We start from the raw sequence: 26,229 nt of genomic DNA on the forward strand, positions 1-26,229 counted from the left end.
TCTAGCCCCATCTTGTGCCACGTTTGCCCTCACTTTCTATGCTTCAGATACACTGAATTAACCTTAGTTCTCACTCATCTGACAGAAGTCAGTTGAGAAATTATTTTTCACTGTGATTCCTAGCATTAAGGAATTTGATGATCAGGTTTTGTATGAGGACTAAAACTAAACTGGGAAGTGGAAGAATTGCGTTTCAACTGTTTCAGTCAACACGCATGTATTAATGATACCTAAGTATTGAACACCGGGCTAGGTTTCATGAGGGATACAGAAGTTCTGGCCATCTCTGGTTTTGGGTATCCCTTATTTGTTGAGACCTTTGCGTTGTTTGGTTGCCTTTTGTCTGTTTTCCAGATGGGAAAACAGGAACAAGGGAAGTATAGGTTATTACTAGGTGGGGTTGAACAAGTGGAGCAGCAAACTGCAAAGCAGAAAGAAGAGGGACGTACTATAGAGGGATGTGATTTCCATTTTCAAGGCGCCTGCGTCCTGTGCAGGGAGACAGCCTAACATAAAATGTGCCTAACAAAAGATCTATTGACTTCTTACTAAAAATCTCCAGTTCATATAACCCAGGGGTTTATACCTTCTCCTTTAAAAGTTCTATTCCTGGGACTTCCCTGGTGGTCCAGTGGTGAAGACTCTGCGCTTCCAATGCAGCAGGCGTGGGTTCAATCCCTGGTTGGGGAGCTAAGATCCCACATGCTGCGCAGCCAAAGAAATTTTTTTCAAAAGTTATACTCCTGTGTTGTTGAATTTAGTGGTTTAGATTTTGTTTGAATGTTAAGAAGATTTCAGTTTATTTACCAGGAACAAACAAAACATAATGTAAAAATAGTTTCCCAGAAACGATTTCCATCGTTCTCTTCTTCCCTTTCTCCCGCAGACTGACTGGTGTTTCATCTTGACAAGTTCTCTGTCATTCCATAGGAAAGCGGTCTGGCTTGGAGGTTGCAATCCCAGGGAATTTTTCATCAGCGGGGAAGTCTCCATCACTACAGAGGAATCAAGGTTGAAGTCAGTCCCGGGTAAGTGAGATGCTCCCCCTAACCACCAACACAGCAGTCGTGTACCTTTCAAGGGGTTCAGGGGCAAGATGGGCAAGGCATTTCTACTAACTCTTCTTAAGGATCATGGACAGTGTGCCCTATGCTACGAGGTAAGCGGTGACTGTTGTAATTCTTACTGGTGATCATTTCATGTCACTGATCCTTGGCTCTCTTTGTATCTCATAGGACTGTTGTTAAGTCCAATACAAAATGAGTCTTCTTTTTAAAAAACTGAAATGTTTTACAAAGCCTAGCATTCTCATAGAGAGTCCTTTGAATTCTCCCCACTTTCCCGAGAGGCTAAGAACACTTCACACCATGAACTAGGAGAGGGGGTAGAGCCCTTTCTGATGAAATATAGAAACAAAGACAGAGTCTTAGCCTGCTTGCTCTCTGGACAGGATCTCGGACCACAAGGTCTTAAATCCTGGTATAAATGACGGAAGTGAGGACAGTTCAACTGGCACTCTCATAACAAGAGTTCTGAAACACCTTCCAAAGAGACTGTAGCAGTAGACGAGGGAAGGGAGTGCTACAGTGTGGTAGTACAGGGGGAATGCTCGGCTACAGCAGTGAAAAATGTGGTACCTATTGGTGTGCTCTCGGGGTTCTTGTACATGTAGCATAGATGACCTTTACAGTGTCCCTCCCACCTTCCCACCTGCATTAGGTGTTCTGTTTTTTTGTTTGTTTGTTTGTTTTTAATTTACGTTTATTGATTGATTGATTGATTGAACTTATTTATTCTACGTATTTATTTTTTTGGCTGCACTGGGTCCTCATTGCTGTGCACGGGCTTTCTCTAGTTGCGGCTAGCGGGGTCTACTCTTGGTTGCGGTGTGCGGGCTTCTCATCGCGGTGGCCTCTCTTGTTGCGGAGCATGGGCTGTAGGCGCGTGGGCTTCGGTAGTTGCGGCTCACGGGCTCTGGAATGCAGGCTCAGTCGTTGTGGCACATGCGCTTAGTTGCTGCACGGCATGTGGGATCTTCGCAGACCGGGGCTCGAAGCCGTGTCCCCTGCATTGGCAGGCGCCACCAGGGAAGCCCTAGCTGTTCTTACATAGAGTCTAAAAACAGAGAGCACTGAGAGAAGGTAGTGGTTATTAAAGGCTCAGGATCTAAATTCTACCTGTCTCTACACCCCTTCCCAGCTGTCGATTTGACCCCGTTTGTGAATGCCGACCTCATTCTTCAACTTGCTCTGCCGTTTGTATACTCACCTTGAAAACTTGTTTCTGTGATGCGTTGAGCAGACACAGGGTGGCAGATTGCAGAGGTGGAAGCTGGTGGTCGGATATTTGCGGGCTGAATCTCCTTCAGTCCCATTCCCATTTCTGGTTGCGCAGAGGCCCTACTTCCTGTGTATGACGCGGAGCCATAGGATTGCGGGCAGGAGCCAAGTTCTCCATACAGTGAAGACCCCAGTGTGCCTTGGTTATAGTAATATACCTGGCTTCCTTCCTGGTAGGGAAGTGACAGGCGGCTATGCCCCTGATTTGTTCGTGGGCCTCCTGATGCAGCAGTTCCCTTGGCTCTGGCCCTGTCGTCAGCTGCCCCTAGGAGGACTCTGAGCCCTAGCCACTTCTCTGGTAGATTTGCCTATTCCCCCACTATAATCACACCTGAATAAGGCAACTCAAACCTTTCAGAGATGTGTCGTGAACCTCTTGTTTTCTGAAATACCTATCTGGTGGTTGTGAGACTTAAGGCCAACCTCCCCGAGAGACTTTGTTTCTATTTCTCCTAGTAAACCTAGACTCATCTCCTGTCACCTTCAACTCTACTCCAATTGTGTTCTTTCAACCCAGACCCCTGACCCTGCTTTTTACTTCTGCCATTTCATCCTCACTCCTGCTTCCTTTCCTAAATCCATACGTCTCTTTTGGCCTTCCTAGCCCTGGGCCAAGTTCCTTCCTCTTTCCTCAGTTTTTACCCCTTTCCTTCATTCTCCCATCCAACTTTCAGGCCTTCCTTTCTCACGCCCCAGTTAGCAGCATCTCAAAATTCGAAAGGTTTATTACTCATCTATTAATTCTATTCCATTTACTTATTCGGTTCTATACCTATCTTACCTATGTATGGAAGAACCGCTGGTAGCCAAGGTGGCAGCAAGAATCCTAGCAGCTGTCACCTGACGTATCCGTAGTAGTCAGCAATTTCCATTTCTTTGTCCCTCTGGGTGAAAAATTGCAGCTTCCCCGAAGAGGTGTATCTGGCAGCATTCTCCCGTTGTTGTTGAGCCCGCCTCTTCATGGCCTCTCGCTCTGGCCTCTGCTCTTGTTCGATGGGCTTTGACATGACTGGCTCAGGCACGTTGGGTTCCCTCCATGGAACTCGTTGCTTGCTGAAGTCTTGGAGTAGAAGTTGGGTTTGGAGCTTGGGTGGGGACTGGCGCTTAGTCACAGCAGGGGGAACAGGCTCGCGCTGGAGAGAAGCGCCAGATGAAGTTTTGTAGGGTGCAGGCCTAGGAGCAGCAGGCTGAGGGACACGAGGCTGGGTATGGTTGGTCCAAGCCGGTTGGGTTGGGTTGGCCACAGTTGGCTGAGCTGGTTTGGCGGGACCTGGCAAAGAGGCAGGAGCTGGCTGGGATGAATTGACTGCAGCAGGTTGAGCTGAGTCAGTAGAACCAGGCTGGGCACGGTAAGCCACAGCAGGCCGATGTGAGGCCAGAGACTGTGGCCTCCGAGGAGCGGGTCGAGCTTGAGGCTTGTCCCAGGCAGAAAAAGGCAGAGGTATCAACTTGACCTTCCCAGGAGGAGGCCGCTCACACTGGGATGGAGATGGACACTCTGTTTCAGCACTGCTGTCTGGTTTCTGGGCTTGGACTTGCGTTTTCTCAGGCCTCTTACCCTCACGTGGGGTATGCCGCCGTGGCTGGATCGCTGGGGGTGGCTGGGGGTCTTTGGGGTTGCTTGAATTTCCCAAGAGCCGACAGGAAGAGAGCCCAGTTTTCGTCTCATTCTTCTTCCCCAGCGCATGAAGAACCTTCACAGACTCCAGCATGCGCACGCCAAGGGAGGTTCGAGGCTTTTGAAAGCTCTCTTGGCGAAGCTCAGTTTGGTGTTCCTTTCGCTTCGTGTTGGGGATTGCTGGCTTGTCTTCTGCCTTGACTTTGTTCCCTGACTGCTTGTTCTCTTCAGCCTTGTTTCTTCCTCTGGTCCTTTTGGTCTTTTCCTGCCCATGGCTCTCAGTTTTGCTGATCTTTCCGGATGCAGCTTTCTGAGGTTTGCCTTGAGAGTGCTTGGCCGTGTTCGCAGGAGCCCTGTCACTGACTGCAGCAGTGCATATAACCGCTTCTCCCCCTAACAGGCACTCTGGATCCTTTGGCTGGATTTTGGCCTTGGGAGCACCACCGATAGGCTCAGAGGCTTTCTGTTTGTTCTTCCTGGGTTGATCAGAGGGAACCTTTACGACACTTGGCTTTTCCTGCACCTGATTCACCTTAATGGCTCTGGTGTCTTCAGCTTTGATCACGTTGGGACCTTGGGATCGATCAAGATCTTTCCAAGAATTAAAGAGCTGGGGAAGGTGAATATCCTCCGCCAGTGTAGTAATGTCTGCAAGACCACTGCTAGGTTCAGTCCCATTTTCAAGTGTCCCTAGGTCCTGACGACTCAGGCTGTTCTCTCCCAGATCAGCATTTTCAGAACCAGGCTGCTCCTCTTGGCTGAGGGGATCGGTGCAGGCCAGCGGCTGGGGAATATCAGGGATTCCCAAAGGGAGTAGTGGAGGATCTTGGTTTTCTATTGGGATCTGGTAGGCCTCCAGAGGCTTTGACAGCTTGGTTTTGATATCCTCCACGTTCTTACTCTCTGTTTGTCCCTGGCTTGGAGCTGGAGGCAGGGCCAGGAGACGCCTGGCACTCTGGACTGGAGCTGTCACTGAAATGTCCCCAAGTTCAGATGGTGGGTTACTCTCAAGTATGTGACTGTTTCTGCTACTGCAGGACTTGGGGAGTTCTTGAGTTTGTGTCACACAAAACGTCTGGCTTGGAGGTTGCAATCCCAGGGAATTTTTCATCACCAGGGAAGGCTCCATCACTACAAAGGGATCAAGGGAGAAGTCAGTCCCTGGTAAATGAGATGCTCCCCCTAAACACCAACACAGCAGTCGTGTACCTTTCAAGGGGTTCAGGGGCAAGATGGGCAAGGCATTTCTACTAACTCTTCTTAAGGATCATGGACAGTGCCCTATGCTACGAGGTAAGCGGTGACTGTTGTAATGCTTAACTGGTGATCATTTCATGTCACTGATCCTTGGCTCTCTTTGTATCTCATAGGACTGTTGTAAGTCCAATACAAAATGAGTCTTCTTTTTAAACAACTGAAATGTTTTACAAAGCCTAGCATTCTCATATAGAGTCCTTTCAATTCTCCCCACTTTCCCGAGAGGCTAAGAACACTTCACACCATGAACTAGGAGAGGGGGTAGAGCCCTTTCTGATGAAATATAGAAACAAAGACAGAGTCTTAGCCTGCTTGCTCTCTGGACAGGATCTCGGACCACAAGGTCTTAAATCCTGGTATAAATGACGGAAGTGAGGACACTTCAACTGGCACTCTCATAACAAGAGTTCTGAGACACCTTCCAAAGAGACTGTAGCAGTAGACGAGGGAAGGGAGTGCTACAGTGTGGTAGTACAGGGGGAATGCTCGGCTACAGCAGTGAAAAATGTGGTACCTATTGGTGTGCTCTCGGGGTTCTTGTACATGTAGCATAGATGACCTTTACAGTGTCCCTGCCACCTTCCCACCTGCATTAGGTGTTCTTTTTGTTTTTTTGTTTTTTTAATTTACGTTTATTTATTGATTGATTGTTTGAACTTATTTATTCTACGTATTTATTTTTTTGGCTGCACAGGGTCTTCATTGCTGTGCACGGGCTTTCTCTAGTTGCGGCTAGCGGGGTCTACTCTTGGTTGCGGTGTGCGGGCTTCTCTTGTTGCGGAGCATGCGCTCTAGGAGCGTGGGCTTCGGTAGTTGCGGCTCACGGGCTCTAGAATGCAGGCTCAGTCGTTGTGGCACATGGGCTTAGTTGCTCCACGGCATGTGGGATCTTCCCAGACCAGGGCTCGAACCCGTGTCCCCCGCATTGCATTGGCAGGCGGATTCTTAACCACGGCGCCACCAGGGAAGCCCTAGGTGTTCTTATATAGAGTCTAAAAACAGAGGGCACTGAGCGAAGGTAGTGGTTACTAAAGGCTCAGGATCTAAATTCTACCTGTCTCTACACCCCTTCCCAGCTGTCGATTTGACCCCATTTGTGAATGCCGACCTCATTCTTCAACTTTCTCTGCCGTTTGTATACTCACCTTGAAAACTTGTTTCTGTGATGCGTTGAGCAGACACAGGGTGGCAGATTGCAGAGGTGGAAGCTGGTGGTCGGATATTTGTGGGCTGAATCTCCTTCAGTCCCATTCCCATTTCTGGTTGCGCAGAGGCCCTACTTCCTGTGTATGACGCGGAGCCATAGGATTGCGGGCAGGAGCCAAGTTCTCCATACAGTGAAGACCCCAGTGTGCCTTGGTTATAGTAATATACCTGGCTTCCTTCCTGGTAGGGAAGTGACAGGCGGCTATGCCCCTGATTTGGAATCTGAGATGGTGCTCCCTGAGCAAGCCTGGCAGAAAGTGATGGATATAGAGGGACCATGTTATTGGCGTCTGAAGTTTTATCATACTGGGCTGCCATAAACATGGAGGAAGCAGCTGGGTGCCGGTCAGTGAGTGCCAGAGTAAAGTCTCCGAGTGAAGAGGAATTCTTTTCAGTGCTTCCTGTGATGTCCCACTCAAGAACACCTGGATAGGAAGGAGCTGAAGTGGAGATCTGGCTGTGGTCAGTAACTCCAGATAACATAGTCGTGCTGGAATGTTGGTAAAGGTAGGCACTACCCATGAGTGTCTGGAAAGAGGTACCGGTAGCCGATGCCGAACTGACGGCAGGGGCAGAGACTCTGGAGAAGTTGCAGACACTTCGTGTTAGGGAAGTTGCATTGCTCACCACAGGAAGACAATGCTGCAGAGAATTTAGAGTTCCAAGTAGAGATGGATTTTGGAAATTTTCTGTAAGAACAAGAGGGTCATGAAAAACTCAGGGAGGTTGAGAAATTCTCACTACGTTTGAGGAACAGCATTATCTTAAGGTTCTTGCTCTCAGGACACCTCTACTATCGACCCTTCCTGAGAAACCCAAAATCAGACAGTTAATGATGGCTGTAAGGACTGAGCAGTTTTCCACTCTTCTGTATTAACTGCCTGTGCTCCCATCTTGGGCACAGATGGGCAGAAGAGCCAAGTGGTATGGTTCAGACATTGTTCTCTAGGCTGGAAGCAACCTTCTCCCTGCCCTGTCTTTCCCTTCAGCCTGCACTCGTATTGACTTCTATGCTGTTTCCTAGACTGGAAGCATTTTAGAACTAGGAGGCCCTTAGAGAACTTTCTCTTTTTTCAGTCTCATTTCACGAGTAAGGAAACTGAGGCTCAGAGAGGTCGGGTTGACTTGTTCAGGTTCTCTCATTATGTTAGTGTCATTACCAGGTTTCAGAACCTAAGTATCCTGACTTCCTTGCCAGGACTCCACTCTGAGCATGATAGTGCCAGAAAGCAGGAGAAATAGAACTTATAATATAAGCATTTTTTTTGTCCATTAGAAAACAGTACGGCCATTACCATTGTCATCTTCAGTGTCTCCCTTTGCTTGTGCAGTTCCCACGCTATTACCTAGAGTTGACGTATAGCTCAGTCCAACTGGTGAACTGAAAGAGTCATTTTTGCCCTCTTCAAGCCTGGTTTCTCATCCTACCTCAAAATGATTACCCGAAAGTGGATTTCTTAAGTGCTTTTGGAAAGAGAAAAGTTATCTGATTACTTCAGATTACTCATCTATAAAGTGGTTATAACACCACCACCAATAATAATAGCAGTAATAATTAATAGATGAATAAGCTGATCTATTGCGTATGATTTATATGGAGGAAGATACAATAAGTTCTAGAAAGACAAAGAAAAATCATGAAAAACATGTTACGTAACGAAAAAGAAATCCATAGATATTAATGAAAACTGGGGTATGTGGGCAAGTATCAAAGCCTAATGAATTTACTAACAAATGACATTCTGTACCATACATGCAATATTATGAAAGTGAATTTTGCCCACTCTATTTTAGTGAATACTATTAACCAAAAAACACGATGGAGGTGATAGAGGTGAATGAATTCCTAGCCAATGCATACAGACAGAGACGATAAATCAGTAAAAAATGCATAACAAGCAACAGAATGCAACAAATGTGAATGTATAGGTAGCCACAACATATATAGACAAGTATTTCAATGAAAACCGGTACAAAGCAGACAGCAAAATAGTAAGTGTAAAAGAGTTTCATTATTGTGCTCATTCATATTTTTACCCAGCAAGTAACAGGTATTAAGCCTAGGAGAAATATATCTTTCCATGAATATAACTCATATAATAAGCAGAAAGGAAGCTTAAAAAGTATCAAGAAGGTTTTTGTATTTATCCTAGAACTTAGAATCATCTTCCACATCCAAGAAGATGACATCCCAAGACCTCAAAAAACCATCATCCCTAGAATCCAATTAAAAAAGATTTTCAAATGTAAGAAAATCCAAAGGACTCCACAATATTGTTTTAGATAAATGTGGATGTTTGTGTTTTCTTTTTTTCTTTTGCCGCGCCGCGTGGCCCTGGCCGTGAAAACACCGAGTCCTAAAGCGCTGGACCGCCAGGGAATTCCCTAAATGGGGAATTAGAGATGTGGGGCTTGACTTTTTCTTTTTCTTCTCCGGTAGCTAAGATCTACAAGCGAACGATGGCTGTTGATCAATGTGCTCTCTGTGTTAGGAAGGAAATAACTGTAAAAATGAAAAGCAACCTTGCCTTAGAAGCTACATATCACACAAAGGAAATAGTCCTTCTGATTCAATGTAGAAGATATCATTTAAAATGTTTAATTGGTCAAATGTCTACCTAGTTTAAAAATTAGAAAGAATAGAACACTGAAAAGCAGCCCCCTAGATAACCACTTTGGTTTCTGGTTTCTAGGAAGCATCATTTCTAAAACATACTTCTAAAGTGTTTCTATTCCAAACTGTCAAGTGCCAGCTGTATTCAGAGAGGCAATAAAAGAAAGAAAACGGAGTATGACTTTTCTGATAGGCTGCCTTTCCTGGTGATCCCCTGTTCTGGCCTTACTTTCCTTCTTAGTCTGTTAATGTAAGGATTTGCTACCATCAACTTTGTTTTGCCCTGCTCTGAGCAGATTTCCCTCTGTGCTGTTTCTGCTTTAATTTAAAATCTTTGGCTCCCATCAACATTCCATGGCAAACTGCCTCTTTCTTGAGAGCTCCTCTATGCTTTCCCTCTTGATTCTTATATTTTTTTCCCATCTCTTGGTTCCTGTTGGCCTGTGCTAATGAAAACAATCCTAAACTTGCTTACGTTTGACTCTGTGCCTCCCTATATAGCCCAGTACTCTCCATCCTCTCTCCCTATTCTCTCTTTTCAACTAGTCGAAATACTAGTGGAGGGAGACCATTGGAGATGAAACATCTTGGTATATATCGCTAGTTTTCTGTGTCACCTGGCTTTTCTATGTTTCTGTTGAAACACTCTTTTGAGAAGTCTCTGATTTCATTTTCTACATGGGTACCCTTTAAGGCTCAATATTGGAAAAGAAGGGGATCAGAGTGATCAACCCAATGTGGTATCCTAACGTAACAGATAAGGAAAGCAGCAGGCTTTGTGAGGCAGTCAGTGATTTGTCCAAAGTCACACAGACAGTAAACGTCAATGTCAAAACTGAAATTAGGTCTCCAGACTTGTAGTTCAATACTTTCCCTCATTATTCCACGCTATTTTGAATCTCCTCCTCAATTTAGGGGCAAAAGAAATCGAACGCAAAACTTTCCAAAGTTTCTTTTCTTACCTGACATGGTCAGAGAAGAGGAGACATCAACTGCAGGTACAAGGGATGAGGAGACAACACTAGAGGATGTCTGAGTGGCTGCAGCTGAACGGCGCACGTGTCCAGTACAAAGGTCACTGGTTACTGGTCCAAACGGCTCCACGGAAACCCCAAGACCTCTACCAAGTGGTAGTAGGTTTGGTAGGAGAGTGATGTCACAAAGCAGGCAGTTGAAAGGTATGAGCTAGCCAATAGGGAGGTCCGATCCCCAACAGGAGGGCGGGCTTGGGTGAAGAGAGCGTAGGAGAGCTAAAACAACCCCTCAATTTCTGAGCTCTGGGGAGGAAATCCTAGAAGACAGATTTACCTCCCCCAGGCTCTTCCATTAGGGAAATCATTGCAACATTTCTTACAGACGTTCATTAATATAATTAACTAACAGTTACTTATATTCTACAGAGTATTCTATTTTATGTATCATATACTTAGAGCTATATAGATCTTATTTAACTAGTATCCTTAGGAAGGAAAGAGCCATGTAGTTTGAACTATTACAGTTGTAACTTGGTTAAAGAGCAGGGTGAAGTTTGTTGAGTGTACCCTGTGGAGAATGTTGTGGTCCAAGGCTCTTCTCTTTTAGTTTCTTCTCCTTGACTCCTACCTTCCTTGGGCTGGGCTAGGCTGGGGGCCAGGTTGGACTTGCGACTTAACATTTCTCTTCCGCTTTCTTTTTTTTTTTTTTTTTTCTTCCATTATGGGCATTGCTTCTAGGACAAGCCTTGGTCTTGCATTGGATGTTCCTTCCTGTCAACTTCCAGCAGCAGGAGTCTTCTTTTCAGTGCTTGATGCTTCACGAAATAGACTCTGCCCATTGGCAGCAAATACCAGAGAGCCAGGAGACAGAGCTGGTTGCAGACCTTTCCTCTTCCAGCCTTTGGTTGCAATTGTTTTGCCCATGATTTGCTAGCTCTAGTTCCTTGGGCCACACAGGTATCCTGCCATCCAGCTCTTTTTATATGTGAGAGACATTCTGAACACTGTCCCTCTTTCTTTGCACAGAAGTATATACAGTGTGGCAGTTACCGTAATCTCCTCCCCCTTGCAAACAGCCCCTCTAGAATCTCGGACCTCTAGGACTCTCTGTCTTGCATGCTTGGGTGCAAGGCCAAGCACAATGAAGAGGAGAATAATTAGAGAAAGAGGAGGACATTGGTGGAGAACTGGGAGCAGGTAAGGTGAAAGGGCACCGGAGAAAAGAGATGCATGTAGGTTTTTTGGTTTCTGTGGGAAACAAGTTGACACACTTGGGCCTCATTTTGTATTAACAGAACAGAGAGTTGTAGATATAAGTAGCTAGATCGTGCAGCAACTGCCATGAAGTCTGTACACTGAAGAGAACAGTCTCACATCTAGTTTTCATTTTGTTTTATGTCATATTACCTTATTTATAGCATTCACTGGTATGTTTGTAGAACGCAGATGTTTTCAAATGCTCTGGTTTTGTCTACATGGTTATTTCCTTGTCCTATTTGTAAGGAATCCAACATTGTAAGACATATTGCATGTTTTTCTCTTGACGATTGTTTACCTTGAAGCGTCATGAACTAACTTGAGCTGTTGGATTTTGTGGAGAAACTTTAAAAAGGGTCTGTGAAAAAGGCATTGTGGTGAGTCGCATTATGCACCCGAGCGTAAGGAGCAGATATCTGCCACCAGCCCAGCTTGGCCTGGATTGCCTCTGTGTTAGTTCCCCTGGTTAGTGCTTTTCTCCCTAACCACTCTTGTGACTGTGATAATGTGAGTTAAGGGCTGAGTTGCTAGTGATTTATGTGTGAGGTAGGCTGGTTTGAGGGAGGAAATCTATGGACCTAGTCATTTTCCTTGGTGGTAAGCTTTCAGGGGTGCAAAGATCGATCTTCCTGGGGACTTTTCTGGTACCAGGAAGATATCGCATAGATGGGACCTCCAAAGACACACATTTTATTTTTAGGCCTGTTGTTCCTATTATGGGATGTGAGTTTCTTCACTGATGGGGATGCTGCTTATCTGAGAAGAAACTGTGAAAGGTGGTGTAGTATAGAGGTGTGGCTTAAGCTTTTAAGTTTTCTTCAAGGTTTTTCCCCTAAGCTTCATACTTCAGACGGCCTACTTACATGAGACTAGTATGTGATGTCAGGCTAACAACTTCCTAAATACCTGCAAGCCAGATCAGTGTCTCTTTTCTCTATATTCCCATGGAAATCAAGGGTCCCGCCGAATTTTCCATCGAAACAGTTGATTTGTGCTGTCTCTAGGAATTCTACAGGGCGTACCGTTGCTTCCTAACCGGTGTCATTTGGGAGATCGATCCCCCTCTGTACATTCAAATGATTAATTTTGAGACTCTGCTCATGTGTGCAGTAAACCCTTTAATTCCCTAAGACCTTCCTTTCCTCCATCTCATACCCCATGAAGCCCGCTTCAGTTTATCTCCTGAATTTCTTTGGAATCTGTCAGCTCTCCCTCAACATCCTAATACTGAACTTGCCTGTCTGTTGCGATTAGGTCCTAACTAGTGTCCATATATCTTGTTTCCCTCCAATCCATTCTTCACACAAGAAAGCTTCAAAGCAAGTTGGAACATTGCTCATAAACATCGCTCACAAACATTGTTTTGAGAATAGAAAACACACTGGTGGCCTTTAAGACTCTGCGTGCTCTAGAATCCTCTCTGCTTCTCTAGCCCCATCTTGTGCCACGTTTGCCCTCACTTTCTATGCTTCAGATACACTGAATTAACCTTAGTTCTCACTCATCTGACAGAAGTCAGTTGAGAAATTATTTTTCACTGTGATTCCTAGCATTAAGGAATTTGATGATCAGGTTTTGTATGAGGACTAAAACTAAACTGGGAAGTGGAAGAATTGCGTTTCAACTGTTTCAGTCAACACGCATGTATTAATGATACCTAAGTATTGAACACCGGGCTAGGTTTCATGAGGGATACAGAAGTTCTGGCCATCTCTGGTTTTGGGTATCCCTTATTTGTTGAGACCTTTGCGTTGTTTGGTTGCCTTTTGTCTGTTTTCCAGATGGGAAAACAGGAACAAGGGAAGTATAGGTTATTACTAGGTGGGGTTGAACAAGTGGAGCAGCAAACTGCAAAGCAGAAAGAAGAGGGACGTACTATAGAGGGATGTGATTTCCATTTTCAAGGCGCCTGCGTCCTGTGCAGGGAGACAGCCTAACATAAAATGTGCCTAACAAAAGATCTATTGACTTCTTACTAAAAATCTCCAGTTCATATAACCCAGGGGTTTATACCTTCTCCTTTAAAAGTTCTATTCCTGGGACTTCCCTGGTGGTCCAGTGGTGAAGACTCTGCGCTTCCAATGCAGCAGGCGTGGGTTCAATCCCTGGTTGGGGAGCTAAGATCCCACATGCTGCGCAGCCAAAGAAATTTTTTTCAAAAGTTATACTCCTGTGTTGTTGAATTTAGTGGTTTAGATTTTGTTTGAATGTTAAGAAGATTTCAGTTTATTTACCAGGAACAAACAAAACATAATGTAAAAATAGTTTCCCAGAAACGATTTCCATCGTTCTCTTCTTCCCTTTCTCCCGCAGACTGACTGGTGTTTCATCTTGACAAGTTCTCTGAAGTTCTCTGTCATTCCATAGGAAAGCGGTCTGGCTTGGAGGTTGCAATCCCAGGGAATTTTTCATCAGCGGGGAAGTCTCCATCACTACAGAGGAATCAAGGTTGAAGTCAGTCCCGGGTAAGTGAGATGCTCCCCCTAAACACCAACACAGCAGTCGTGTACCTTTCAAGGGGTTCAGGGGCAAGATGGGCAAGGCATTTCTACTAACTCTTCTTAAGGATCATGGACAGTGTGCCCTATGCTACGAGGTAAGCGGTGACTGTTGTAATTCTTACTGGTGATCATTTCATGTCACTGATCCTTGGCTCTCTTTGTATCTCATAGGACTGTTGTTAAGTCCAATACAAAATGAGTCTTCTTTTTAAAAAACTGAAATGTTTTACAAAGCCTAGCATTCTCATAGAGAGTCCTTTGAATTCTCCCCACTTTCCCGAGAGGCTAAGAACACTTCACACCATGAACTAGGAGAGGGGGTAGAGCCCTTTCTGATGAAATATAGAAACAAAGACAGAGTCTTAGCCTGCTTGCTCTCTGGACAGGATCTCGGACCACAAGGTCTTAAATCCTGGTATAAATGACGGAAGTGAGGACAGTTCAACTGGCACTCTCATAACAAGAGTTCTGAAACACCTTCCAAAGAGACTGTAGCAGTAGACGAGGGAAGGGAGTGCTACAGTGTGGTAGTACAGGGGGAATGCTCGGCTACAGCAGTGAAAAATGTGGTACCTATTGGTGTGCTCTCGGGGTTCTTGTACATGTAGCATAGATGACCTTTACAGTGTCCCTCCCACCTTCCCACCTGCATTAGGTGTTCTGTTTTTTTGTTTGTTTGTTTGTTTTTAATTTACGTTTATTGATTGATTGATTGATTGAACTTATTTATTCTACGTATTTATTTTTTTGGCTGCACTGGGTCCTCATTGGTGTGCACGGGCTTTCTCTAGTTGCGGCTAGCGGGGTCTACTCTTGGTTGCGGTGTGCGGGCTTCTCATCGCGGTGGCCTCTCTTGTTGCGGAGCATGGGCTGTAGGCGCGTGGGCTTCGGTAGTTGCGGCTCACGGGCTCTGGAATGCAGGCTCAGTCGTTGTGGCACATGCGCTTAGTTGCTGCACGGCATGTGGGATCTTCGCAGACCGGGGCTCGAAGCCGTGTCCCCTGCATTGGCAGGCGCCACCAGGGAAGCCCTAGCTGTTCTTACATAGAGTCTAAAAACAGAGAGCACTGAGAGAAGGTAGTGGTTATTAAAGGCTCAGGATCTAAATTCTACCTGTCTCTACACCCCTTCCCAGCTGTCGATTTGACCCCGTTTGTGAATGCCGACCTCATTCTTCAACTTGCTCTGCCGTTTGTATACTCACCTTGAAAACTTGTTTCTGTGATGCGTTGAGCAGACACAGGGTGGCAGATTGCAGAGGTGGAAGCTGGTGGTCGGATATTTGCGGGCTGAATCTCCTTCAGTCCCATTCCCATTTCTGGTTGCGCAGAGGCCCTACTTCCTGTGTATGACGCGGAGCCATAGGATTGCGGGCAGGAGCCAAGTTCTCCATACAGTGAAGACCCCAGTGTGCCTTGGTTATAGTAATATACCTGGCTTCCTTCCTGGTAGGGAAGTGACAGGCGGCTATGCTCCTGATTTGGAATCTGAGATGGTGTTACCTAAGCAAGCCTGGCAGTAAGTGATGGATATAGAGGGACCATGTTATTGGCATCTGAAGTTTTATCATACTGGGCTGCCATAAACATGGAGGAAGCAGCTGGGTGCCGGTCAGTGAGTGCCAGAGTAAAGTCTCCGAGTGAAGAGGAATTCTTTTCAGTGCTTCCTGTGATGTCCCACTCAAGAACAGCTAGATAGGAAGGAGCTGAAGTGGAGATCTGGCTGTGGTCAGTAACTCCAGGTAACATAGTCGTGCTAGAATGTTGGTAAAGGTAGGCACTACCCATGAGTGTCTGGAAAGAGGTACCGGTAGCCGATGCCGAACTGACGGCAGGAGCAGGGACTCTGGAGAAGTTGCAGACGCTTCGTGTTAGGGAAGTTGCATTGCTACAACAGATTTTTCAGCAACAGAGCAATCCAGCCAAGTTTATATTTTAGAGAGAGAACATCTTCCATATGGAGGATCAGTTGAAATAGAAGAGATTGTTAGAATTGTAGGGTGGTAGTAATCCAGGCAGGAGATGACGAATGCCAGACACCACCTAGTCACAGACATAGCTTTTGCAGCGATCAGCTACATGTTGTTGTTTTTTATTTACTCTCTCATATAATTTTTTTTAAGTCCTGGACCACAAAATACTGTGGCATAGTTGGAAAAATCTGAGACTCGATTCTAGTCTTTTTTCTGTTTGCCTGCTGTGCAGCTTGGGCTTACGTCTCGAGCCTTACTTTTTCATTGTGAAACAAGAACAGTGCTACTTAACCCGAGAACTCCACAGGCACATAAACCCGTGGCGTGTGAGGAGCAGTGAAGGAGAGAAGGAATGGAAGTGCTTTGGGGGACCCCAAGAGCCCTTCAGAAACCGTTTGTTCTTTTTATTATTGAGCATTAAAAGTGAAGGCATTCCATTTGTTTCACTCAGAAACAAATTCTGTTCTTCTGATAGCCTGTTTTTTTTTTCCACTCCCTTTTTCTGTAGTCAGATCAGTTCCTGATGGGCATTCTCCAGTCCACACTATTGCATCTGATTGGAGGCTATGCAAAATTTCCCAGAGACAATGAATTTTGACTGTATAGTAGTTAATTCTTTATAGTACGTTCCTGCAAAAACACTCTTTTCTTCAGAGTTTTTCCTTTTCAGGATAGTGGTAGTGTTGTGGTAACTAATAAAGGCTACTCTTGAGAAAATTGTCTAACTTGTTTTTAGTGTATCTACTTCGCTTACTTAATTCCATATTCCCTGTTTTCTAGACAGACTTCTTGGTGTCCACTGTACCCATGGTTTCAACAGGACTGGCTACCTCATGTGCAGGTGAGTTGCCAACCCCAAGAGGCAGAGCATGTTTAAATTGTTCTGTTTACAATAGTAATGTAAGCTAATGTAAGCTGAATGCAAAAAATGCAGTCAGAGAAGTGTATGAAGTGGAAGGCAATTTTGCCCCCTACTCAGATGTTACCACCAGTAATAATTTAGCACATATTTTTTCAGACGTAAAAAATGCAGATATAAGCATATACAATGGTCCCTTGGTATCTGCAGGGGGATTGGTTTTAGGACTCCCCATGGATCCGAAAATCCTCGGATGCTCAAGTCCCGTATGTAAAATGGTGTAGTACAGTCGGGCTTCCATATCTGCAGGTTATGGAACCGTTGGATATACAGAACTGACTGTACATGTGATTTAATGGTATAGTGTTTTAGACATTCTGGTTTATAATTTAATATATGGAGGACATCTTCCTCTGACAATATTTGGAGACCTCATTCTTATTTATTTATTATTCTTTTTTTTCCTCCAAATTTGCTTTATGTAGTTGGATATAAATAAATGAGCACAAACTTAAGCAAGATACATGTAACAATTTAATAGAACCTGATACTCTAATTCTTTCAGTGTTTCTCCAACTCATCATGGGGCTCGTAAGAAAAGTAACCAACATGGATACTACTACAGTTGAATGTCAAATCTTTAAGTGCTTATGACATACTAAATCCTTGTATAATGCACTTATGAAGAACCCTTCAAGGGACTTGTGTTTTGTATGTAGCAAAAAGTGTTAAGAGTCAAATATTCAACTCAATATAAAATAATAAGAAACACTTCTGATTTGTTAGGTTGAGATTGCTTCTCCTTTTACTAATGAATGATTTTTTTAGCTGTAATATCACTGAGCTGAACAAATATGTCACCTTGGAGTACATAAGGAAAAATAAACACATGCTAAATGGGTAAAACATTACAACTACATCTTTACTAGACCATCTCTACTAACGCTTCAGAAGCTTAGAGATTCAGAGTGTTCTTACGTTATGTGCAAGAAAAATAGAAAGAGAGAAATTCCTTCTTTTTTGAGATCACAGCTGTGAAGTCGTGATTATACAGATTCTTCATTTGTGTGCGAAACATGAAACACATTTCTCTAAATTCTCCCTGCTTAGAATTGTCAGTCAACTAGCAGGACTTTCCTTCCAAGAAACAGAGACTGAGATGTGTTTTATATAACTTCAATAACCTCAGCACTACCGTAAGAAGACATGCAGTATCCTTTTGCTGTGCTTCAAGACAACAGGGAAGGAGGTCACAGGAAAGAATAAATCAAAATTGTTACAACTGAGAAACTTTTCTCAGTTTAACCATGGTGCCACTTTCATTTTTACATAAGCATGGTGGCATAAGTCAAGCTCCATACATCAGAATTCTTAATATTTAAAATTTACCTTGACTTTTAATTATCACCATGTTAACCACCAAAATAATTTGACGAAACTCATAAGAAAGGGTAATGTTAAACCCCACTTTACTAGAGTTAGTTTCTGGACACATTAGCTCATTTTTTTTATAGAAGAGGGACAGTGAATCTCAGTTTGCCTACAAGCTAGGAGATCACTTTGAATTCTGCATTTCTTAACTGCAAACAGATACAGCACTTGTAACAGGTTATAACTGGTTTTCAGCTGGTTTTCAAGCACAGAGCCAGCCCCAACAGTAATAGTACACTATTTAAAAAGACCTAAGGCAATGAATTCCATTTCCAGTGGAAAGAAAGAATCGTATGGTCTTGGACAAACAATTCTGATGGTTCACTTAACAGTCACTTAGTAGTTCTTCCTTGCTCATAGAACTTTATGACTTTTTTGAGGAGTGAAGCATTCAGCTTGAGTGGATAAATCCTTGTTAGGCTAAGACAATCATTATCATATCCCTCTTTGCCATGAATTGTCTTATGAATGGTCATATCAGTCTGTTTTGGCAAATGAGTAATTAAGGGAAGGCTGTTATTGTGCTTATGAGAATGATATTTTTCTCTGACAAAAGATAAATAGGCATTAGGAAAATGACCATTTGGGCTCTTTTTCTGCTTCCTCCTTGTTTTGTGAGAATATGATATTTGGTTTTACAGCAGCCATCTTGTGACCCTGAGATGATCATATGCCAATAATGACAAATGGTAGATTAGAAAGAACCAGCAAAGACAGAAAACAGCAACATCAGTAGTAACAACAATCACAGCAAAAGAACAATGGGACCTTAACTTGTAGAGTTCCTATAAAGTAAAAAATAAGTGCTCTATGTTTATTCTAAAACAAAAAAAGAACTATGCAAACCAGCTTAAAACTCCTTTTTTTGTGCCAGTGTTCTAAAATGTGGCTTTTAATAAAACCTTGACCCAAATGCCAGCAACTTCAGAAAAGAATTTGGGTAGGGGGAAGAAGAAAGTTATCTCACTTAGGAAAAACAACCACTATCTTTATCCTAATCTTTGACACACAATTGAAACATATATAGCTGCTGTAACACTTTACACAATTCCTATGTACTGGAGGAATAACAAGATCTAAATAACAATTATATTTTTCAACACGGGGTGAAGGCTTTACATAAAAATACCATCCTACTTTTTCCCCCTAAATTTCTAAAATATCACGTGCTTTTCCCCAACATCTGCAGCCGTTCAGGAATTTTTAGGAAACTTTCATGCATGATCTTAATTCCTAATCCCTGGCTCTTTGGGCTCAACGACAAAAGATCAAAACCACCAAAAATGATGGTTCACTTGAAGTCAGGTGAGAGACACTGGCTCAGTTAGTCTCGTAGGACAAAAGCAGTGCTGCATCAACTGTCTCCATGCAGGAGGGGCACGTGAAGGATCTCATCAGCCAGTCATCTGTACAGCCCAGGTGATCTGCATACACAGCAGAAATCAAATTGGGTTCTCATAAACAAAGTGCATCATACAGATCACACACTCCCCGATCTGTTTTTTAAATATTTGTTTTATTTTATTTATTCATTTATTTGGTTGCGCCGGGTCTTAATTGCAGTCGGTGGGCTCCTTAGTTGTGGCATGCAAACTCTTAGTTGCGGCATGGATGTGGGATCTAGTTCCCTGACCAGGGAACGAACCCGGGCCCCCTGCATTGGGAGTGTGGAGTCTTTAGCCGCTGCACCACCAGGGAAGTCCCCCGGATCCTTTTTTCTGATCCGTTTCTTCCAGGGTCATAAACTCCTTCAGGCTGATGCTGTATGAGGCCTATTCTTTGAGCTATCCTAATTTGCTCCTCTCAGCTGAGGTGCTAGGCGAGTCTGACTAGGTGTTGGATGAGAGACCAAAACTGGAACTTGATCCAGATATGGCAGCAGCAGCTCCTGATCCAGCTCCGTCCCCTTGCCAAAGCTAGCCCAGTCGGACTGAGACTTGTGAGGCAGGGAGATGTCATCCGAAGTGGGGGACTTAAGGCAGTTCCCCATCTTCCGGGACTTGAGTGTGTGATCTGTGTGCTGTTTTGACAGTCTCCCAACCTCATTCTTTTTTTTTTTTTTTTTTTTTTAATTAATTAGTTTATTTATTTATTTATTTTTGAATTTTTAAAATTTATTTATTTTTTATACAGCAGGTTCTTATTAGTTATCTGTTTTATACATATTAGTGTATATATGTCAATCCCAATCTCCCAATTCATCTCACCACCACCGGCCCCCGCCCTGCCCCGCTTTCCCCCCTTGATGTCCATACGTTTGTTCTCTACATCTGTGTCTCTATTTCTGCCTTGCAAACCGGTTCTTCTGTACCACTTTTCTAGATTCCACATATATGCATTAATATATAATATTTGTTTTTCTCTTTCTGACTTACTTCACTCTGTATGACAGTCTCTAGGTCCATCCACGTCTCTACAAATGACCCAAGTTCGTTCTTTTTTATCGCTGAGTAATATTCCATTGTATATGCGTACCACATCTTCTTTGTCCGTGCATCTGTCGATGGGCGTTTAGGTTGCTTCCGTGACCTAGCTATTGCGAATAGTGCTGCAGTGAACATTGGGGTGCATATGTCTTTTTGAATTATGGTTTTCTCTGGGTATATGCCCAGTAGTGGGATTGCTGGGTCATATGGTAATTCTATTTTTAGTTTTTAAGGAACCTGCATACTGTTCTCCATAGTGGCTGTATCAGTTTACATTCCCACCAGCAGTGCAAGAGGGTTCCCTTTCCTCACATCCTCTCCAGCATTTGCTGTTTGTAGATTCTCTGATGATGCCCATTCTAAGCGGTGTGAGGTGATACCTCATTGTAGTTTTGATTTGCATTTCTTTAATAATTAGTGATGTTGAGCAGCTTTTCGTGTGCCTCTTGGCCATCTGTATGTCTTCTTTGGAGAAATGTCTATTTAGGTCTTCTGCCCATTTTTTGATTGGGTTGTTTGTGTTTTTAATAGTGAGCTGCATGACCTATTTATATATTTTGGAGATTAATCCTTTGTCTGTTGATTGGTTTATTTATTATTTTTTTAAGGCTGCATTGTTCCTTTGCTTACTGATGAACATGTACAAGTCAGAAGTTTTTGATATTATAAAACGTCAAAGTAATGAACATTCCTGTGTGAACATCTTTGAATATATATGCTTTGTCTCAGTTAACTTCACTCAGAATGGGACTTCTGCATCAAGGAGTTTATGCCCTTATGCTTTTTGTGGGTGTTGCTACACTGTACCAATGTATGGTTGTTCGTGCAGGAAATACTTATTGAGCATCTGTTATGTTTAAGCACTGTGCTGGGTGCTAGCAAAAAGACTTGAGAAATTTTGTGAGTGAGGAGACTTGACCTGCCCTTTGTGAATTCTAGCAGTCCAGAGAGGGAATAGATATTCAAGTATCACACTCTGCATGTAGAATTACAACTCTGACAAGTGCCAAGGAGAGGGACATGGTACCATGAGAGCATATTTTAGGGAGGATTTGATCTCATCATGGAGATTAGAGAAGGTTTAGGGATGTTTCAGCTGATATCTGAAGGATGAGTAGGTATTAACCCGATAGGGACGTTGGGGAGAGATTTCTGAGCATAAGGAATAGCAAAAGACCCTATAAGAGGAAAGCATATGCTGTGTTGGAGGAACTGGCCAGGAAGGTGGGGCCGTTGGGGGAGCATGTCATTATAATGGAGCTGCAAGTGTGGGTAGGAGCTCGATCGTGCAGGCTTATGTTTAAGGTTTCAGACTTGAAGAGTAATAGAAAACCATTGAACTTTTTTTTGTTGAAGGTGAGTGTGTGGAACATACCCAGTTGCATTTTCAACCTATCGTTTTGCTACCGAGTGGAGAATACACTGCAGGGAGAAAGAGTGGAAGCGAGGAAACAAGTTAGGAGACTTGTGTAGAAATTGGGCATAATGGTGGCTTGGACCAGGGTATGGTGGTCATTTTGGTGGAAAGATGTGGACAGATTCTAGAGGTATGTAGGCAGTATCATTGTCAGCACTGGTGGTGGGTTGAGGATGAGGGTGAGGGAGAAATAGCTGTCAGTGATGGTGATGCCTAAGTTTCTGGCTCCTATGGTTGGTTAGATGGGGTTTTTTTAGATATGATGTTAATATTTGTCCTAATTTGTCTTTTGTTATTTGTTGGTTCTTGATGAATACTCTGTCATATTAAGTCTCCTGTTTTTAGTGTACAAAGCATTTTGACCGAAACTGACCCGTTGTATGTTATCAGATAACTTTTTAACATCTGCCAGTTTGGTCCTGTATTTTATTCTCTTTCATTTATTAATTAAATTGTTGTATTAATGTAAATAACTATATTAATAGATTTTCTAAAGTTGCGTTATCCTTGCATCCTTGGTCCTTGGAATAAAGCCTTTTTTTTTTTTTTTTTTTTTTTTTTTTTTGGCTGTGTTGGGTCTTTGTTTCTATGCGAGCGCTTTCCCTAGTTGCGGCAAGCGGGGGCCACTGTTCATCGCGGTGGGCGGGCCTCTCACTATCGCGGCCTCTCTTGTTGCAGAGCACAGGCTCCAGACGCGCAGGCTCAGTAGTTGTGGCTCACGGACCCAGTCGCTCCGGGGCATGTGCGATCTTCCCAGACCAGAGCTCGAATCCGTGTCCCGTGCATTGGCAGGCAGATTCTCAACACTGCGCCACCAGGGAAACTCCGGAATAAAGCCTTTTTGTAGTCATGGTATATATCATTCTTTAATAATTATTGATAGATATGCTGATATTTTCTTAGGATTTTTCTATCTATATTTGTAAAGCACAATTGGACCCTTTTTTGTAAAAACTTGATTTTCTTTCCTTTTTATTTACAAATGACTCGAATTTTGTTGTTTTGTAGATATTTGATTGATGTAGAAGGCATGTGGCCAGATGATGCAATTGAATGTAAGTATAAGGGTTGTCACTACTTTTCCCTTGTTATAAAATTTGAAGGGAGAAATGTAAGGGAATTTCTCAAATTTTGGAAAAATAGAAAAGTCTGTAATTCATTTGTTCTGATATACGATAACCTTTTACCAAAAGTTTATAAAGGGATGTATCTGGAAATAGCAAGATATAAATAGCCTGAATAATTAGTCAGTGGATTTCAGCATTTTTTTTCTTTTTTAAATTTATTTAATTAATTAATTTACTTTTGATATTATATCCACTGCCCCACCAAGGAAGTCCCTTTTTCTTCCTTCCTTCCTTCCTTTAAAGCTCCAAGTCATTTAAAATACATGACTTCTCACTAAAAATCTCCAGTTCATGTAACCAAGGGGTTTATAACTTCTCCTTTAAAAGTTATATTCCTGGGACTTCCCTGGTCGTCCAGTGGTGAAGACTCTGCGCTTCCAATGCAGCAGGCCTGGGTTCAGTCCCTAGTTGGGGAGCTAAGATCCCACGTGCTACGCAGCCAAAGAAATTTTTTTTAAAAGTTATATTCCTGTATTATTGAATTTAGTGGTTTAGTTTTTTTTTTAATGTTTAGAAGATTTCAGTTTCTTTACCAGGAACAAACAAAACGTAATGTAAAACTAGTTTTCCAGAAACGATTTCCATCATTCTCTTCTTCCCTTTCTCCTGCAGACTGGTGTTTTATCTTTACAAGTTCTCCATCATTCCATAAGAAAGCTGCTCGTCTTCTGGTTTCATAAGAGATGGTGAACAGTGGTAAAATATCGAGTTGACCGAAATTTCTAGAGTACACTTCAGGGAGCGAATGATGGGGTGGAATGTTGGGGCAGAGTGAGAGATACAGATTCTGGTGAGACTGAGAGTCATGCACAAAAATTACTGGGCTGTGGTGAAGGGAGAACAAAACTAAATCAGGTTCCTGCTGGTGGACAGGAAGCCAAAATGAAGAAGAATGGTGCGTAGCTGGGCAGTGTAATTAGGCCCCTAAGTGCTGTGTCTTCTGATAGTAATTATGAACAGAAACCAAATAATAGTTACTAATAACATGGAGGTGACCAATCCTTGAGAGCTGAGGCAGAGAGAAGGAAAGATGGCATTATGCCTTGTCTCTGGTTCCTTGAGTTTCCCAGGCTGGTTTGTGACCAATCTTGGGTGAAATCATAACTAAGTCATTTCTGCTAAGGTGATCAGCTTTCGTGGGGTCCTTTCTCTGCACTCTGTCCAATGATAAAGCCCACTGGTTTATGCCTCCTGGAAAACAGTTATTCCAAAGCAGTATAAGTGAAGCATTGATGAAACAGCCATGAAGAACATGTTTCCACATGGCCTCGCACCACCTTTTCAAAGTGCTGTAAAACTTTTTTCACCCAAAAATCAGTAACAGAAAAGGATTGGGATCAAATCCCGTACAGAGGTAGTGTAAGAAAAAAGAGAATAAGGAGCAGAATAGCATGTCTTCAGACAATAAAATCAAGTTGGAAAAGACAGGTCCACAAAACAGATCAAAACTGTAACCTATTATTTCAAAGTAGGCTAAAAGACGTTAGGAAAAACAATGCGAAAGATGAAAGAACATGGATCGAGGAGGGAATGGGAAGTTATTGTTTAGTGGCTATAGAGTCTCTGTTTGGGATGGTGAAAAAGTTCTGGAAATGGTAAATGCTGATAAATGCCACCTATGGGTGTTTGGTTTTAGTTGATCTTCTTCCATGAAAGGGTTTGGAGAGATTCAGAAACTATGCTGCTGCCTCCATCTTTCTGATGTCCTGCTCAATCTTTTGACATAATTATTTTGAATTTGCACAGTGGTGATGGTTGCACAGCATTGTGAATGTATTTAATGTCACTGAATTGTATACTTGAAAATGGTTGAAATAATAAATTTTGTTTTATGTATATTTTACCATAATAAAAAAAAGATGAAAGAACAGCATAAACCAGAATTAGGTAAGATGATAGAACTCAAGACAGAATTCAAAATAAAAGAAAAAAGTTTCAGAAGTGAGGACTAAATTTAAAATAATACAAGAGTGGGGACTTCCCTGGTTGTCCAGTGGTTAAGAATCCACCTTGCAATGCAGGGGATGCAGGTTCGGTCCCTGGTTGGGGAACTGAGATCCCACATGCTGCAGGGCAACTAAGCCCGCACGCCGCAACTACTGAGCCCACGTGCTCTGGAGCCCACGCGCCACAACTGGAGAGCCCACGAGCCGCAAGGAAGAGCCCACGCACTGCAACAAAGAGCCCACGTGCTGCAACTAATACCCGACACCTCCAAAAATAAATAAGTTAATTAATTAAATAAATTAAATAAAATAATACGAGTGAATGAACATAATGGATAATGCCTTAAGAGAAACAAACAAGAAGAGGAAAAAATTTTTTTAAATCTAAAAGAAGATAAAAAGAATTTTAGAGAAATGGCAAACATAACAGATAGGCAAAAAAGAGTCAGGACAGCTCTGAAAAGAGTAAATACGTATAAGGGGCTTTCCTGGTGGTGCAGTGGTTAAGAACCCTCCTGCCAATGCAGGGGATATGGGTTCGATCCCTGGCCCAGGAAGATCCCACATGCCGTGGAGAAGCTAAGCCCGTGAGACACAACTACTGAGCCTGTGTGCCACAACTACTGAAGCCCACGCGCCTAGAGCCCGTGCTCGGCAACACGAGGAGCCACCGCAATGAGAAGCCCGCTTGCCGCAACTAGAGAAAGCCTGCGCACAGCAACAAAGACCCAAAGCAGCCAAAAATAAATAAATAAATACATTTATATATATATATATATATATATATATATATATATATATATGTATAAGAATCTGTTATACCATAAAAGTGACATTTCAAATCAGTGGGACAGATTAGTCAGTAAATTGTGATACATAAATGTTGGGGTATAAATATTTCTCTGGAAGGATCCACAGCACGGCCAAAGCAGATGTCTCTGAGGAGGGAAATGTGTGGCTGGGGAACGTGGGGAAAAGGGTCACTTTTCATTGAATACCCTTGTGTACCTTTTCTAGTGTTCTGTCATGTGAATCTATTACCTGTGAAGTTTGCCTGAGTTCAAACCCCAGTTCCCCCAATTGCTAGCTCTTAATCTTGGGCAAACTCTTCACACTCTCCAAGCCTCTTTATCTGTGAAGTAAGGTCAGTAACTTAGCCTGGTGCTGCCTGGCACAGAATAAACTCTCAAAAAATGGACATTATTAGTGAAAAAAGCCCAAATGCCCATCAGTGGATGAATGGATTTTTAAAATGTGGTGTATATGTGAAATATTATACAGCCAT

At 43.1% G+C, this 26,229-nt stretch overlaps 1 long non-coding RNA gene and 1 pseudogene across 10 annotated transcripts; one reads left to right on the plus strand and one right to left on the minus strand.

The window, feature by feature from the left end:
- The first annotated feature begins 851 nt into the window (after positions 1 to 851).
- LOC309654101 lies at positions 852 to 24,834 on the plus strand. 9 transcript variants are annotated; one of them, XR_014259851.1, is made up of 6 exons: positions 852 to 1,011; positions 5,105 to 5,121; positions 16,519 to 16,579; positions 22,550 to 22,723; positions 22,880 to 22,926; positions 23,611 to 24,834. It is a non-coding gene; the product is annotated as an uncharacterized lncRNA (long non-coding RNA). The 9 variants fall into 9 exon arrangements; XR_014259852.1 differs by lacking the exon at positions 16,519 to 16,579; XR_014259853.1 differs by lacking the exons at positions 852 to 1,011; positions 5,105 to 5,121 and adding an exon at positions 5,234 to 5,250.
- LOC309654100 (RING finger protein 11 pseudogene) lies at positions 17,750 to 22,251 on the minus strand (annotated as a pseudogene). The gene is made up of 2 exons: positions 18,015 to 22,251; positions 17,750 to 17,879 (listed from the first exon to the last, which is right to left on the minus strand). The product of its transcript is annotated as an RING finger protein 11 pseudogene (transcript).
- Positions 24,835 to 26,229: the final 1,395 nt, after the last annotated feature.

Source organism: Balaenoptera physalus, assembly GCF_965194825.1.
Source record: "Balaenoptera physalus genome assembly, contig: HAP1_SCAFFOLD_1961, whole genome shotgun sequence".
Taxonomy (NCBI): Eukaryota; Metazoa; Chordata; class Mammalia; order Artiodactyla; family Balaenopteridae; genus Balaenoptera; species Balaenoptera physalus.